This window comes from Cetorhinus maximus, chromosome 28 (genome assembly GCF_964194155.1).
Source record: "Cetorhinus maximus chromosome 28, sCetMax3.hap1.1, whole genome shotgun sequence".
Classification (NCBI taxonomy): domain Eukaryota; kingdom Metazoa; phylum Chordata; class Chondrichthyes; order Lamniformes; family Cetorhinidae; genus Cetorhinus; species Cetorhinus maximus.
This window is the reverse complement of record NC_135906.1, coordinates 8,328,875-8,344,234: the sequence shown is the minus strand read 5'-3', so window position 1 is coordinate 8,344,234 and position 15,360 is coordinate 8,328,875. Positions and strand designations below refer to the sequence as shown.

The 15,360-nt window shown below is 42.4% G+C and overlaps 1 protein-coding gene across 1 annotated transcript in view; it reads left to right on the top strand.

Annotated features, from left to right (window-relative positions):
* The first annotated feature begins 87 nt into the window (after positions 1–87).
* The window catches only part of mvb12a (multivesicular body subunit 12A), a 38,375-nt gene continuing 23,102 nt past the window's right edge, over positions 88–15,360 (top strand). Inside the window, exon 1 of the mRNA XM_078531154.1 lies at positions 88–268. The gene's annotated coding sequence lies outside the window, so the exon portion shown is untranslated. The remainder of the gene's footprint in view (positions 269–15,360) is intronic.

Genomic DNA, 15,360 nt, shown 5'->3' with positions numbered 1-15,360 from the left:
TGCCACTGCGCACGTGGGGTGTGGCAAAAAAAAAAAACCCGTTGCCCCGCCTCCTTTTGCGGGGGAGTTGCAGCCTGCGCGAGGCAGTGCCCCCCCAACCGCCAGTAACGGCCGTCCGCTGGCTGATGAGGTAATTGCAGTTCGGAAAGGAGGAGGTTTCCGGAAAGAGCCGAACAAACCCGAACTGCCGACGGGAGCTCGGGGAAAGTTCCGACTTGCATTGGCCGGTGGTTCGTGGGGCGAAATCATCCCAGGGAGAGGGTTTCAGGTAAAAGACACGGCGCTGCCATGTGGGTATGTGGAAATTGGGGAGGGAAGGGAAGGGTGGGGTGAGGAACAGGCTGTCTGTGCCGGGTCTGCCTGCTTTGGGATGTACCGCGTGAGCGAGGGAGTGAAGCTCACCTGGGCAGAGGCAGCCGCCCAGGTGAGTATCAGGTTGGAGCTGACACCTGAATGAACAGGTCAGTGCGGCCTCGCTGACTGTGAGAACAAACTCCCAGCAGTTAAAGCACCTTAGAAAAACCATTTTACTCTAGCTCAGTCCCCAAATTATTCAACGTGTTTGTATGTTTTGGACAACCTCTCTTTCTTGTGATATTTTGTGCCTTCCTAAAAAACAAATCTCCCTATTATCTCTTCTAATTTCAAGTCTTCATGGTAATATTATAATTGGGGGTCAGTTCAGAGGTGTGTTGCCCTGTGTGGTATCCTACATAGATCCTGGTCCCATGACTCTCCTGGCAACCATGGCTATGGGTCTTGGTCTTGTCCTTTTAAGGTTTATTTGTTCGTTGGTGTTACTCTCTTCCCAGAAGGTTGACTGCCATGATCTCTACCTCTGTCTGTCCTATGCTACCCTTACACATTCCACAATTGCAATTGCATCCAATCCATTGTATCTGTCATCCATTTTCTTCTTTGTTTCCCCCTCCTATATTTACTTTGATATTTCCTTATAATAATTGTCTTTGTTTACTGTCTGCTGTAATGATGTGACCAAAATATTGTATCCTTCTCTCTTTGATCTTACGCAATAATTTCCTCTTCTCCAGCCATGGTGAGGGAGTGGTTAATAAAACATTCAACCTCCTTTGCTTTATTACTAAGGGCATAGAGTACAAGAACAAGGAGGTTATGTTGAACTTATATAAGACACTAGTTCGGCCTCAGCTGGACTATTGCCACTCTTTAGGAAGGATGTGAAGGCATTGGAGAGAGTGCAGAAAAGATTCACCAGAATGGTTCCGGGGATGAGGAACTTCAGATATTCAGTTTCCTTGGAGAAAAGAAGGCTGAAAGGAGACTTAATATGAGCGGTCTGGACAGAGTGGATAGGGAGAAGCTATTCCCACTTGTGAAAGGATCGAGAACGAGAGGGCACTGATTTAAAATAATTGACAAAAGAAACAAAAGTGATATGAAAAATAAACTTTCACGCAATAAGTAGTTAAGGTCTGGAATGCACTGCCTGAGTGTGGTCAAGGCAGATTCAATCAATGCTTTCAAAAAGGAATTAGATTATTGTCTGAAAAGGAAAAAATGTGCAGGGTTATGGGAAGAATGGCACCAAGGGAATTGCTCATTTGGAGAGCTGGTGCAGACATAATGGGCTGATTGGCCTCCTCCTGCACTGTAACAATTCAGTAATTTCCAGCACTTCCTCATTAGTCTTTCTGTCCGCATAGGATATGTGGAACATCCCCCTATATGTCCCCATCTCCAATGCATTCAGCTTATTGATATTCTCTTTGTTTGTTGCCATATCCCTGAGGCATATAATATAAGTGACAAAATGTAGCACCTCGACATTCTTTTCCTATGATTCAGGCTCAGTTTATTTGACGTTAGTACCTCTATCATTCTGAAAAAGCTGCCTTGGCTATCTCAAATCTATCTTGGATGTCTTTGGGGTGGCTTACTTGAAAAATTGGCAGTCTGGGTCACCCAGCAATGATCCTATTAGCTGAACTAACAGTGGTATTGATCAAAAGAAGCCTTTGTTTTTAAACCTCTGCTTTGCGAGGGAAGTGTTTGTTCCAGGAAGTACCTGGTCTAATTTAGAAATTGTTTGTTTATGACAAACAGTAATATGCAAAATAATAAACAGTTGGTGTGTTACACACTAGGTATGTGGAAATATTGGTGCGGGGATGGAAATTAAGAAATGGTAGATGTGTTAAAGCAAAAACAAATTGTAAAAATTATAAAGTTAACTGAGGAGGCTGGAACACGTCGAGGCTAGAGACTACATGTATTGCACAAACTCAAGCTCTGAATATAGGGTATCAGAACGAAATTCATCTTTGTATCCTTAAAGAAAGGCGTACGCAAAATGCAAAACTCAGATTTATAATTGTATGATATATACTCGGCATTGCTTGATGAGAGCGTAGAACTTGCTACCTCAACCACTGATTGAGGCTAGATACATCTAGCTTTCCTTTAAATAAGTACATTAGGGACAAAGGAGTAGAAAGTTATGCCGATAGGGTGAGATAGAATAGAGTTGACAGAAGCTTCTGTGGCGCATAGGCCAGTTGGGCTGAATGGCATTCTCTGTGGTATAATTCATTGTAACTAGCACAGAGGATAGAAAACATGGACTTATTTTTTATTTTAAAAAAGGTAGGGATCCGAAAGTTACAGATCATTTAGCCTAAACTCTCATACCCTACAGCCCACTGTCAGTGCATGCCTATGTAGGAGGTTTTTCAAAGTCAGGTTTGGATTTGTACAAACATTAACAAATCAACTCTTTTTTGGTCCTTATAAAATATTGATATCCTCCTTAGTTGTGCCCATTGCCTTATCTGTTCGTAAATTTTCAGCATTCCAATATTTTCTTTGAATTTGTTCATCTGTAGTCACTGAAGTCACCCTCAGCTCATCTAGTTTAAATTAATCCTAATGGCTGTTTCTGTTTACTGGCCCAACAAATTTGTTCCCTGTATGATAATTTGCAGCCTCTTTCAGGATAGGGCCTTTGTACCTAAGGACGTTGCCGAGTTCTTTAGTTCCCTCCCATACACGCTATTTTTACTAACTGCTCATTGAAGCATGTGATTGGCCAGAAAGTCAGCCAGTACAAAGCCGTGGCTTAGCTTCCCTTGTGGGGTCCTGTGGTGCATTTGAAGATGGTTTGATTTTCGAGGCTGGTCTGATTCGGGAAGGTGTAATTCTGACAATTCGGGCTCTAACTTCAGTGAGAGCTGAACTGAAGTTCTGGTAATTGGGGAAAAAGGCGATTTAAGAGTCGATGTGATCCAGCTCTAAGATGTTGAGTGACATAACTAATATAATGTTTATAAAATGGTTATACCTCAAGCCAGACTGGGGATTGAGTCATTTCTTGCTCTCCCGCAAATCAATTGATGGATGTGCGGAAAAGACTTTCACTTAGTTCAGTTTTAATTCAATCCTTAGACAAGAGCTGCATAATCATATGGTTAAGGACAGGATTGAAGCTTAAGGGCAGATTGTGTGTGTTAAATATCACATGGAAACCCTGTGTTGCTAGACAGTGGAAACATTGTGGAAAGCAATAAGCCAGGATTTCGTAGCATTGACTGTATGTTTGGATATTGTGAATTTTCTTACAGTTCCCATGACAGATCAATTCATAGCCCTCTGCTTCAACTTTGAGTTGAATAAAGGGGCATAATTGAGCGAATTGTAAACAGTCCATGGAAAGATTGAACAGCCTTTTCATTTTCCATGCTTATGTTTTTATGCTTTTTAAAAAAAAAATTGGCGGTGAATCAGAAGTAATTTTTTTTTAACTGGATATGAGGAAAGACTGGAAAAACCCTCTCTTTGGCTTTGAGATGTGGCAACTGAGAGGATTCTTTGCAGAAGTGTACCAGATCTGATATAACTGAGATAGAGTTTAATTGAGAGCATTGTTTAAAAGTTTGCCAGGATTTCAGAACAAGTGGGCTTAGGGTAAAACTATTGAAAGGAACGTTCAGGACAGTTGTCAGGAAGAACTCTTCATCACAGAATGATCAGCATTTGAAGTCTGTAGGGGCGAATGATAGTTAAAATTTTAGATTCATTCAAGAGATCAGATGGGGGAGAAGAATGTACTGTGGCGTAGAATGTAATCAATGGTGCAGAACAAAAATGAACCGAATGGCTTCCTATATATTTATCTCTCTTGTGACCTTCAGGCCACTCAAGTCTTTTATTTTCAAAAAGGAGGATTTGCACACTTTATTCATAAAGGAATTTGCTACAGTGTTTAACCCTCTTAAATACTTAGACCAGATAACTGCAGCCAGAGACTTTGCGATATCCAACTCTGACTTCAAAAGAATGCCATTCCCCATCTTTTGTCTTTGGGTATAGAGTTCTGAGCAGTTTTATTGGCCTGACAAAAATGGCCCAGAATTGAGTAAGCTTGCTGCTGTAGGAAGATGCGAAGGCTGTAACTTCAGACATGACAACATTAATATGTTAAAAGAATGAGAGCAGGGTTGTTACTGCCACGTGTGTATAGAGGATGTCACTTCCTGAGTGGACACTGCCCAGCGTTTCACTGTCCTGTTAGATGAGGATTCAGGTAGGGAGTGTATATTAAAGAAATGCATCCTATAGAACCTTTCATGTCAACGGGACATTGCCAAGCACTTCACAAGTGAATAACTACTTTAGAAATGAAGTCTATTATGCAGACTAATGCAACAAACAGCAATTAATGACCAGTTAATCTGATTTTGCTGGTATTGGCTGAGTGATGAATGTTGACTAGGAAACCAAATGAATTACCATTCTGTGAATTGTGGATCTTTTACCTTTGTTTGAGTCCTTGGTTCCCACTCGGGACACCAGTCGGGCTCCAAGTAGATCCCAGTTCCCTTCTTGCTGTTTCCAGGTGCAGAATGAGTATTGCAGATATCAAAAGACTAAGAAATTCTGTCTGTTGCTTATAACTAAAGGCAGGTTTGTGGCGTGAGAGAGAGCGCGAGAGAGTTTAGAGGTGTGTGGAGCTCCAGCCGGCACCCAGAACAAGTAACGAACGAAAGGAAAGGTTGGAGGATTGCTTCCAGCTTCTGATTTTAAGTTGCCCAGCTGGCAGCTCTGAAAAAGCTGGAAGCAAGTGCCAGAACTTTTTCTTGTGCCAAAATAATTAAGTGAGCTCCCATTCAAGCACATCGGATCATCTGCTTTCTTCATAGTGTTAGTGCCTTGAAATGCCTGGCGACTGTGTGCTGTGTAGCCAGAGGATGTTGGTGCATGAAGGGGAGAAGGTTACGGAGAATATCAGAAGACTTTATAGCTGATCTGATGCTTTGTAGCTGAGATAGTTGGCTGGCAATTAGGACCGAGGGCTCTGGCTGAATTTCATTCCGCTACCCACCCTGCTCCAGCCCCACATTTAGGGGGCAGAGCCTTGTTCCTGGTACCCCAATTGTTTTGGGCTAATTTAACACAGATTTGATATTGATCCTGGAACCTTTCTAGACATATGGCTGGGCAGTGCACCTCCCAGTTGAATCTGAGAGTTGTCTTTTTCCACAGTACAGTGGGTGTGTGTGAAGCCTGCAACTGTTCCAAACCAATGACTTCATTGCAGACGGTAATGCCACTGCTGTCTGGTTTTATTACACTGGGAGTTTTGTCATGTGATGAGCAAAGTCTACATCAAGCCAGTAACTCATTGCGAGGCCGTGATGACTAATAAACCAATGGATTGAGCTCAGAAGGCTGGTTGACATTGCCTCAACTGTAAGATGCTTCATTGCCTTGGAAACTACAGCCTGCTGCAGCTGCTGTGTACATTGTACACCTGCAAAATCACCAGTTCTGTTTGTCTCATTTCATAATTCTCATCGTTTTATCAATTTTGGCCATAAGTGGTGCAGGGACTCATGATTGAAAGACCAATGGCACTGGCATTTATTTCACTGCATGTTACAGATGAATGACAAAGCATGTGTAATGCGAGAGATTAGGTGGGCGTAGCTGCATTGTTTGTCATTTAATGACAGGATTCAGGTGACTTCCCTTTTGTTATTTGAACTTCCATTTTATTTGCAGAATGCTCAAGACATTTTCGGTTGCATAGAGTTTTTGTTTTTCAGAGTAAAACAATTAGCTGTCTCCTTACGAAAGTGCAGTCATTTAGCTTAACTCTCCTTGTTCAGCTATGTAAAGCAAGGATGTCTCACTGGGTTCCATCAGCACATCCGTAGCATGTTAAGGTTGGAACTAAAATTTTATATATCAGTACTCTCATTAAGTTGCGTGGCTTGCTGTTGTTAATCTACCTAAGTGTTTTGATGTAGGATCTTTCCAGCACTAAAGATAACCCTTTCCAAACTTCCAATTCCATGAAATTCAAACAGGAAATATGGAAGGGCAGATAAAGTTGCCTTGGTTTTGAAATCAAGGTTGCCAAGGCTCAGAGCTGAAGACTAGAACCTCTAGACAAGAGACTTTCTGTCCACTGATAAGTCCTTGCTGAGATCTATTCTAATGAAAGGCCCACTTGAAATGGTGGCCTATGACCCATAGATTTCCTATTTTTGAACTTCAAAACTCTGGCACATACAAGTTTTGTTTAACCCTCTGCGCTTAAATGCTCTTTCTTACTGTAAAGTGCAAATTAAAGTGTCTCGGATTTGCTTTATCATTGCTGACTGCAGTCTCATCCTTGGAAGCACCAGAGGAAGATGTTTGTGGTTCTTGTGGTTTGTTCATGTCTTACACGATGAAGTTTAAATCAGTGGTGCCTCATGATATTTTAGTAATAAAATGTTGCACCAGACTTTATTTTGAATAAAGCCAAATAATTTGAATCTTTCAAAGAATAATGGGGAAGTGGTCCAATTTCCCTTGCCCCAGGCTTTTTAAAACAAATTTATATGTATGTTGTCTCCTGTGCTGTAGGTGCAGAGTGTCCCAGTTAGCAATGATGGGCCTGATGTTTTCACTTGCATATTGAGAGGTGTTACTCATTTCACGGGTGAAGATGTCATCTGTAACTCAGTGGGTATATTTTCACCTGACTCAGAAGGTTCTGAGTTCAAGTCCCACTCCAGGACCTGAGCACAAACATCAAAGGTGAAACTCCAGCACAGTACTGAGGGAGGGGTGACGGGTGCTGATGAGACTTGAAACCGAGGACCTGCCTGTTATGGTCCTGTCTGTTATCTCAGCGGGATGTAAAAGGTGCTGTGGTACTATTTTGAAGAACAGGAGTTTTCCCTAGTTTCCTGTCTAATATTTACCCCTCAATCAACATCACAAAAAAACAGATGATCTGGTCATTATCATCTTGCTGTTTGTCGAAGCTTGTTATGTGGAAATTGGCTATCATGTTTCCCACATTACAAAAGTAACCACGCTTCAAAAATACTTAATTGGCTGTAAAGCACTTTAGCTCATTCTGTAGCCTTGAAAGACTCCATAGAAATGCAGTTCTGTCTTATTTCAGCATGATTTTATCATTTGTATTGATATTGCTAGGACAAAATTATTTTTAAATTCTTTTATGGGGTGTGAGCGACGCTGGCAAGGCCAGCATTTAGTGCTCATCCCTAATTGCCCTTGAGAAGGTGATGGTGAGCCATGCCTTGAACCGCTGCAGTCCATATGATGTAAGTAAACCCACAGTGCTGTTAGGGAGGGAGTTCAAGATTTTGACCCAGCGACAGTGAAGGAACGGCGATATAGTTCCAAGTCAGGATGGTGAGTGAGTTAGCAGTTGGTGGTGTTCCCATGTATCTGCTGCCCTTGTCATTCTAGGTGGTAGAGGTTGTGGTTTTGGTGAGTTGCTGTTGAAGGAGCCTTGGTGAGTTGCTGTTGAAGGAGCCTTGGTGAGTTGCTGTTGAAGGAGCCTTGGTGAGTTGCTGTTGAAGGAGCCTTGGTGAGTTGCTGTTGAAGGAGCCTTGGTGAGTTGCTGTTGAAGGAGCCTTGGTGAGTTGCTGTTGAAGGAGCCTTGGTGAGTTGCTGTTGAAGGAGCCTTGGTGAGTTGCTGTTGAAGGAGCCTTGGTGAGTTGCTGTTGAAGGAGCCTTGGTGAGTTGCTGTAGTACATCTTGTAGATGGTATGCACAAAGATATTTTAAACAGATATTTTTACTGTATGTAATAGTTTAATTAGCAGCATTGCTATCCATAGAGATTGTGTCAAAATGGCGCAGTTGCAGTTTAAAAGTTGCAGTAAAATTGGCTCAGCAGAACTTGGAAAAAGTTTGTTCTCCTGATGTGATGCACGTGGAGTTGATGCTGCTTCATTGTGCACGTCTCTTTGGGCTATTTGGAAAGATGTCACAGAAGTAGACTATTCACCCCCTTGGGTCTGGCCTGTCCTCTGGCTCAACTGCATTTATCCGCCTTTGATCCATATCCCTCGATACCCACACCCAACAGCAATCTATCAATCTGTGTAGAGAAAGACAGAGTTACCGTTTCAAATCTGTGTGACTCTACTTCAGGAAGAGTCCTGAAGAAGACTCCTCCCTGAAGAAGAGTCACACGGACACAAAACATTAACTCTGTCTTTCTCTCCACGGATGCCGTCAGACTTGCTGAGCTTTTCCAGCATTTTTTGTTTCTGTTTAAGGTTTCCAGCATCTGCAACATTTTGCCTTTAGCAATCTATCAATCACAGTCTTGTAGGTTTCAATTGGCCTCCAGCATCTACAGGTAGCAGGGAAGGGAGTTCCAGACTGCCACTTTGTGTGAAAAAAGTGCTTCCTGATTTCAGGATTAAATGGCCTAATTCTAGTTTTAAGGTTGTGCCTCCTTGTTCTGGAACCCCACCCCCCCATCAAAGGAGATTGTATCAATATACCCCTTGATTAGGTCACTCCTCACCCCTCTAAACCTAAGGGAGTGCAAGTTAATTTCAGCAATGTGTCCTCATAAAATGACACAAATGTAAATTTTGCAATATATTCTTTGTATGTTAAGAATGAGTTTTTAGAAATGGATTCAATCACTTGCTGCATATGAAAAGCTAAACTTTAACATGCGCGTGTGGCCAACACTGAGAATATAAAGAATGCTTTGCCATGGAGGGTAAACGTATTACTGTCAGCAAAGAGCAACTGTCAACGCTTATCCTTCTCTCAATCTTGATATCTTTCTAACTACTTTATTCACGTGATCTGATGAAATTTGCACCAGTTTTCACCATTCATTATCCAGCAATTGCTGGTATTGTAAATATGTATCTTTCCCTGTTCCATAGTCTCAAGATTAATACTAGTGTTTAGGGTTAGCCAGGCATGGATTGTATTATTGTTACAGATAACTTAATCTAGAATTGTAAACCATGAGTGACCTTAATCTAGAAGCAGGATGCTCATGGCCTCTCTACCATATTTGCACAATTAGTCATTTGCAAAATTCTAGACTTAGGTTTACAACCACAGAGGCTAAGATAAAAATGAAATTGATTTAAATAAATTATTTTTTATACAAAATGGATTCCTTTACTAACTCTTAGAAGGTTTGCTAGTGCTCAAGTTTAAGACCTGATGTCATTCTGGTGAATCTGCACTGTACCTCCCCCAGGGGCAAAGTATCGCTTTTCTGGTTTGGTACCCAAAACTAAGCTTTGTACTCCAGATGGGACCTGATCAAGGACCTGTACAACTGAAGAATCGCTTCCTTAGTTCAGCATTCCGATGTCCTTTGAGATCACCTTTCTGTTACTTTTTGTACCTGTTTGCTAGATTTTGGTGATTTGTGGGCTTGGATATCTAAATCACTTTGCTCCTTCACAGCTTCCTAGTCTCTTACCATTAAGAAATTGCAACAACAACGTATATTTATATGGCACTTTTAACATACTGAACCATCCCAAGTTTCTTCGCTGGAGCATTATAAGACAAAATATGACACCGAACTCCATAAACAGATATTAGGCCAGAGGAACTAATGGATGGATGATGAGAGGCTGTTTCCCCTGTGGGGGAATCCAGAACTAGGGGAGACCATTTAAAAATTGGTGATCTGCCATTTAAGACTGAGAGAAGATTTTTTCTTTCTCAGAGGGTCATCAATCAGTGGAAGCCTCTTCCCTGGAGAGCAGTAGAGGCTAGGTCTTTGAATATATTCAAGGCTGAGTTAGATTTTTGATAATCAAAGGAGTCGAGGATTATGGAGAACAGAAAGGTAAGTGGAGTTGAGGCCACAACCAGATTAGCCATAATTTTATCGAATGGTGGAGCATTCTGAGGGGCTGAATGGCCTATACCTTCTAATTCTTGTGCCCTTAAATGACCAAAAGCTTGGTCAAAGAGGTACATTTTAAGGAGTGTCCTGAAGGCGAGATGGAGAGGTAAAGATGGTTAGAGCTTGGGGTCTAAGTAACTGAAGGCCCAGCCACCAATGCCAGAGCTATTAAAATTGAGGATGCACAAGAGGCCAGAATTAGAGGAGCGCAGATAACTCGGAGGGCTGTGGAGTTGGAGGAGATTACTGAGAAGGGGAGGGGAGAGGCCATGGTGAGATTTGAAAACAAGGATGATGACTTTAAAATCAAGACATTGCTTGACTGGGAGGCAGTGTAGTGGGAGTACAGCGGGTGATGGGGGAATGGGACTTGTTGCGAGTTAAGACACGGGCAACAGAGTTTTGAATGACCTCAAGTTTATGGAGGGTAGAATGTGGGAGGCCAGCCAGGAGTGCATTGGAATAGTTGAACCTAGAGGTAACAAAGGTATGAATGAGGGTTTCAGCAGCAGAGGCGAAGCCATGTGATGTTACGGAGGTGGAAATACAGAGATCTTATCGATGGTGCAGTTAAAGAGATTGGAATCTGATCCCGGGATCAAATGTGGCAGCAACATTGCGAACAGACTGGCTTAGTCTCAGGCTGTTGCCAGGGAGAGGTATGGAGTCAGTAACTAGGAAATGGAGTTTGGGGTGGGGTCCAAAGACAATGGCTTCGGTCTTCCCAATATTTAATTGGAGGAAATCTCTGCTCACCCAGTACTGGAGGTCAGAGAAGCAAGCTGATAATTTGGTAATGGTGGAGGAGTCAAGAGGGGTGGTGGTGAGGTAGAGCTGGGTGTCATCAGCGCGCTTGGGAAAACTAATGCTGTGCCTTCAGATAATGTCGCAGAGGGGGCAGCATGTCAATGAGAAATAGTGGGGGGCCAAGAATTGATCCTTGGAGGACACCAGAAGTAACAGTGCGGAAGCAGGAAGAGAAGCCATTGCAAATTATTCCGATTTGTCTTTCTCAGACCCAAGGTAGATGACCTCAGACTTCCACAAGCTGATCTCCAACTGCTATAGTTTTGCCACTCGCTTCCCTGTCTCTGTGCCTTTGGTCATACAAGAACACACAATCTCCTGTGCCTATTAACTTAGTGTTATCTGCAGAATTGGATATGCAACTCTGTATTCCTTTATTTAGATTGTCAGTATATACAATGAAGAGCTGAGGCTCTAGTGCACGTTCTTGAGGAACACCACATACTAAATTCTACCAGTCAGAATAACCCCTCTCCCACTTTCCCCTTCCTCTGTCTCTTTCAGTAGAGTACACCTCTTTTTCTTTGAAGTAATGGAAGGTATCATTGACGGTGTGTATTTGCCTTAAATTCTGTCTCAACAATGACCTGGTTTGTGTGAGAGAGAGAAGTTTATTTCAGTTGCTGCAATCTCTACCCCTTTTGTTGATTTGTGATTACTGAGAGGCAGTATGTTCTGGGAGGAATGACTTCACTGTTGATTCGTGGTTTTAAAATTCTCAAAGAATCTTGACGACTCAAAGAAAGATCTTTCTTGATGGTCTAATGTTCACCAGATGTTTGTTGTTGTTGCAACATGTGATGCAGAGGCCAGCCACACTGAAGTCATTATTCCCAGAAATGCATTTCCCTAAAGACATTGAGGTGGTGTCATCTCTTTAGTAAAAAGGGTGCACGTTGTGAGCAGGATTTCAGCACAATGCAGCTGTAATGTTTCTCATTCCACTTCTTCCTCTAGAACTTTTCTCCAAATCAACTTCAGACCATCTGATCAGCTGCCTCTGCCATGTCCCTTCTCTAGCCTACCAGGCCAAACTTCTTCTAAAGCTTCCCCCTGCCCGAGTCCTGATCTATCATTTTTCTCCCATATCTCCCCTTGTGCCCTCTTGAAACTCACCTTGTCTGTGAGACCCACCTCCTGTTCCCTAATATCCCCATTAAACTGCTGACCACCCGACTTCCCTTCCTATATCCTGAGTAAACTGATATTGTTAACAGTTCCCTCCTTAAATACTGTCCCCTACCTCAAATCTGTTAGCTCTACCAAAGAGCTAGCACAGGCATGATGGGCCAAATAGTCTATATGTGCTCTATAATTCTACGATTCTATATCATCATCCCTGTCAAAATAAAAACACTTGGCCCCTTCCTCCTTGAAAATTACTACCTCCATTTTAAACCACCCTTTCCTCTCTGAAGTTCTTGGACTTGGAAGGTAACAACATGTTCATGTGGGCCTTTTCTGGAACTCCATGTTTGAATTCCTCCAATTGAGTTTCTGCCCTGCCACAGTATTGAAATAGCTCTATTGCTCTCGACCCTTCCACTGTCTCTAAATTGGCAGACTGCTTATCCAACGTCCAGTACTGGACGAACAGATATTTCCTCCAGCCAAATATTGGGAAGACCCAAGTCATTGTTTTGAGTCCTTGCTACAAACCCCATTCAACTCCATCCCTCTCCTTGGCAGCTGTCTGAAGCTGAACCACACTGTTTGCAACTTTGGTGTCAAATGTGACACGAGTTGACCTTCAGACCACAAAACTGAACCATGACTACGACCTAATGGCTGAAACCCTCATTATTAGCACGAGACTTGACCATTACAGTGCACGCCTGGCCTGCCTCCAACATTCTACCCTCCATAAACTTGAGGTCTTCTAAAACTCTGCTGCCTGTGTCTTCACTTGCGCAAAGTTCTGTCCATCCATCACCCCTGTGCTCATTGACCTGTACTGATTCTCAGTTAAGCAAGCCTTCCTTTTAAAATTCTTATCCTTGATTTCAAATCCATTTGTGACCTCACCCCTCCCTACCTCTATAACCTCCTCCAGCCCCACAACATTCAAATATCTCTGCTGCTCTAATTCTGGTTTCTTGAGTATCCCTGATTTTAATTACTTCACCATTGGTGGCTGTACCTTCAGCTGTCAAATCCCTAATCTCTGGAATTCTCTCCCTATACCTCTCTACCTCTTCCTTTCCTCCTTTAAGACACTCCTTAGAGCCTACGTCTTTAACCAAGCTTTTGGTCACCTGTCATAATATCTCTATATGGCCCAGTATCAAATTTGTTTTATAGTGCTCCTATGCAATGCCTTGGCACAATTTGTCGCAAATAGTTACTTGAATATTCATGTGGTACTTGAACTTCAGTATTGCTGAAAACCTAGAACCAGAGGACACAGTCTTAGAGTAAGGGGGAGGCCATTTGAGACTGAGATGAGGGATTTCTTCACTCAGATGGTGGTGAATCTTTGGAATTCTCTACCTCTGAGCATCCACTGCCCTCTACCATTGAGCATGTTGCAGACAGAAATTGATGGATTTCTGGATACTAATGACATCAAGAGATATGGGGATAGCACGTGAAAGTGGCATTGAGGTAAACGATCAGCCATGATCTAGTTGAATGGCAGAGCAGGCTCAATGGGCCGAATGGCCAACTACAGCTCCTATGATCCTATATGCTCCTATGAAAAGAGAAACATGCTGTAGAAGCTTTTTGTCTTGCACTAATCAGGACAGATGCAAGAATGCCAAATTTCAAAGAAAGCAGCAATTTAAACTGCATGAGAAAGGGGTGCTGATTGGTTGGCCAGTCAGCTCTGGCTGGTTGTGGTGTTGCCATGGAGAATGCACCACAGAGCTATTGTTCCTCAAGCTTTTGTTTAATTAAAGTCACAATGCCTGGACGTGCTGTTTCTGCTTGCAAAGGACAGGGCCCTGCGTATGAATATATGTAGATTCTAGCAAGCCTAAGTGAGCTACATTGCTGACTGATCTTAAATTGGTTGTCAGTGTAATTCTTAGCAAACTCTGGATTGTTCAGGAAGTGCTGTCCAATTGCGGAGTCATATCTAACATTAGCGGAGTCATATCTAAAGTTAGACATTATGTCCTGAATTTTGCAAGTTTGTGCTGTTTGAATATAGTCAGTACTCTGTCTATTGTGAACAATCGAAGGATGTACTGTTTGATATGATCTGCCAGTCATTGGGACATATAGCCTATGTACCTGGCTTCGCACTGGCACTGAAATTCATATACCGCAGGTAGGCAGAGCGTCTTTTTAGCTTGACAGTAACATCCTGTTGGTGGAAAATACCACTCGTGTTACTACTGAATAGTAGCAGCATAAAACAGGATGGCTTTACCTGTGGCTCAAATTTTTGAGATACTTTACCCTTCTTAGGTAAGTTGAGGCAGACTGGGCACTTTTCAGGTCCGAAAGTAGCAGACTTAGGCCCAATTTGTGGGTAAACGTGATACACAGCGAGCAATGATCTGATTGGGGTAGCCATTATCCCGCAGGATAACTATGATTTTCCCTATTTGCAAATGGCTTGGGGCCTCATTTAAGAGATTGTTAATAAGGCCGATCTTCTAGTGCGTTGAACTGTAGGAATCCCAACGCGTATATTGACCAGCAAAGGTAGGCTTGCAGTAGATGGTAGTAGAGAACCCATTGACAGATTTCTCAACTAGCACATCCATTTCAAAGGTGAATCTGAGCGTGGGATGAAGTGTATTAAGGTGTGTAAGGAAAGGCTGCAGATTCAAATATAGCAAATGTATCAAAAATATGCAACAGGTAGGAGGTTAGGGGTCGATTCATCAAAAATACTTTTCTTGTGGAAACAGACAAACATATTAGTAAGCGCTGGGCCTGGAGGAGAATCCATGGCAACTCTATGTATTGGCTGTGGGTCTAGATCACCATTGTAAAGTGATGCAGTGCAAATGTCTACAGTTTCCTTGAGTGGCACATTAGTGAATGGACTTGCAATGTTGAATGAGCACATAGACACAGCATTGCTATTAATATGCAGGCTGTGTATAGTGTCATGATCCCCAACTGAGGTTACCACTGGACCTGATCCCAGGGTGGAACCCAGCTTGATGGACCCTAACTTTTATTTGTTTGTTTAGAAAGGTGGAGAAGGGGCTACTGAATAAAGTCACCAGAGTCAACAAATGAACTTTGAACAAAAGCATAAACCATTTTATTAAACAAGAAAAGATGAACTATATTAGTTCTGAAGAAGGCTCATACAGACTTGAAACGTTAACGGTTTCTCTCTCCACAGATGCTGTCAGACCTGTTGAGTTTTTCCAGCATTTTCTGTTTTTATTTGAACTATATTA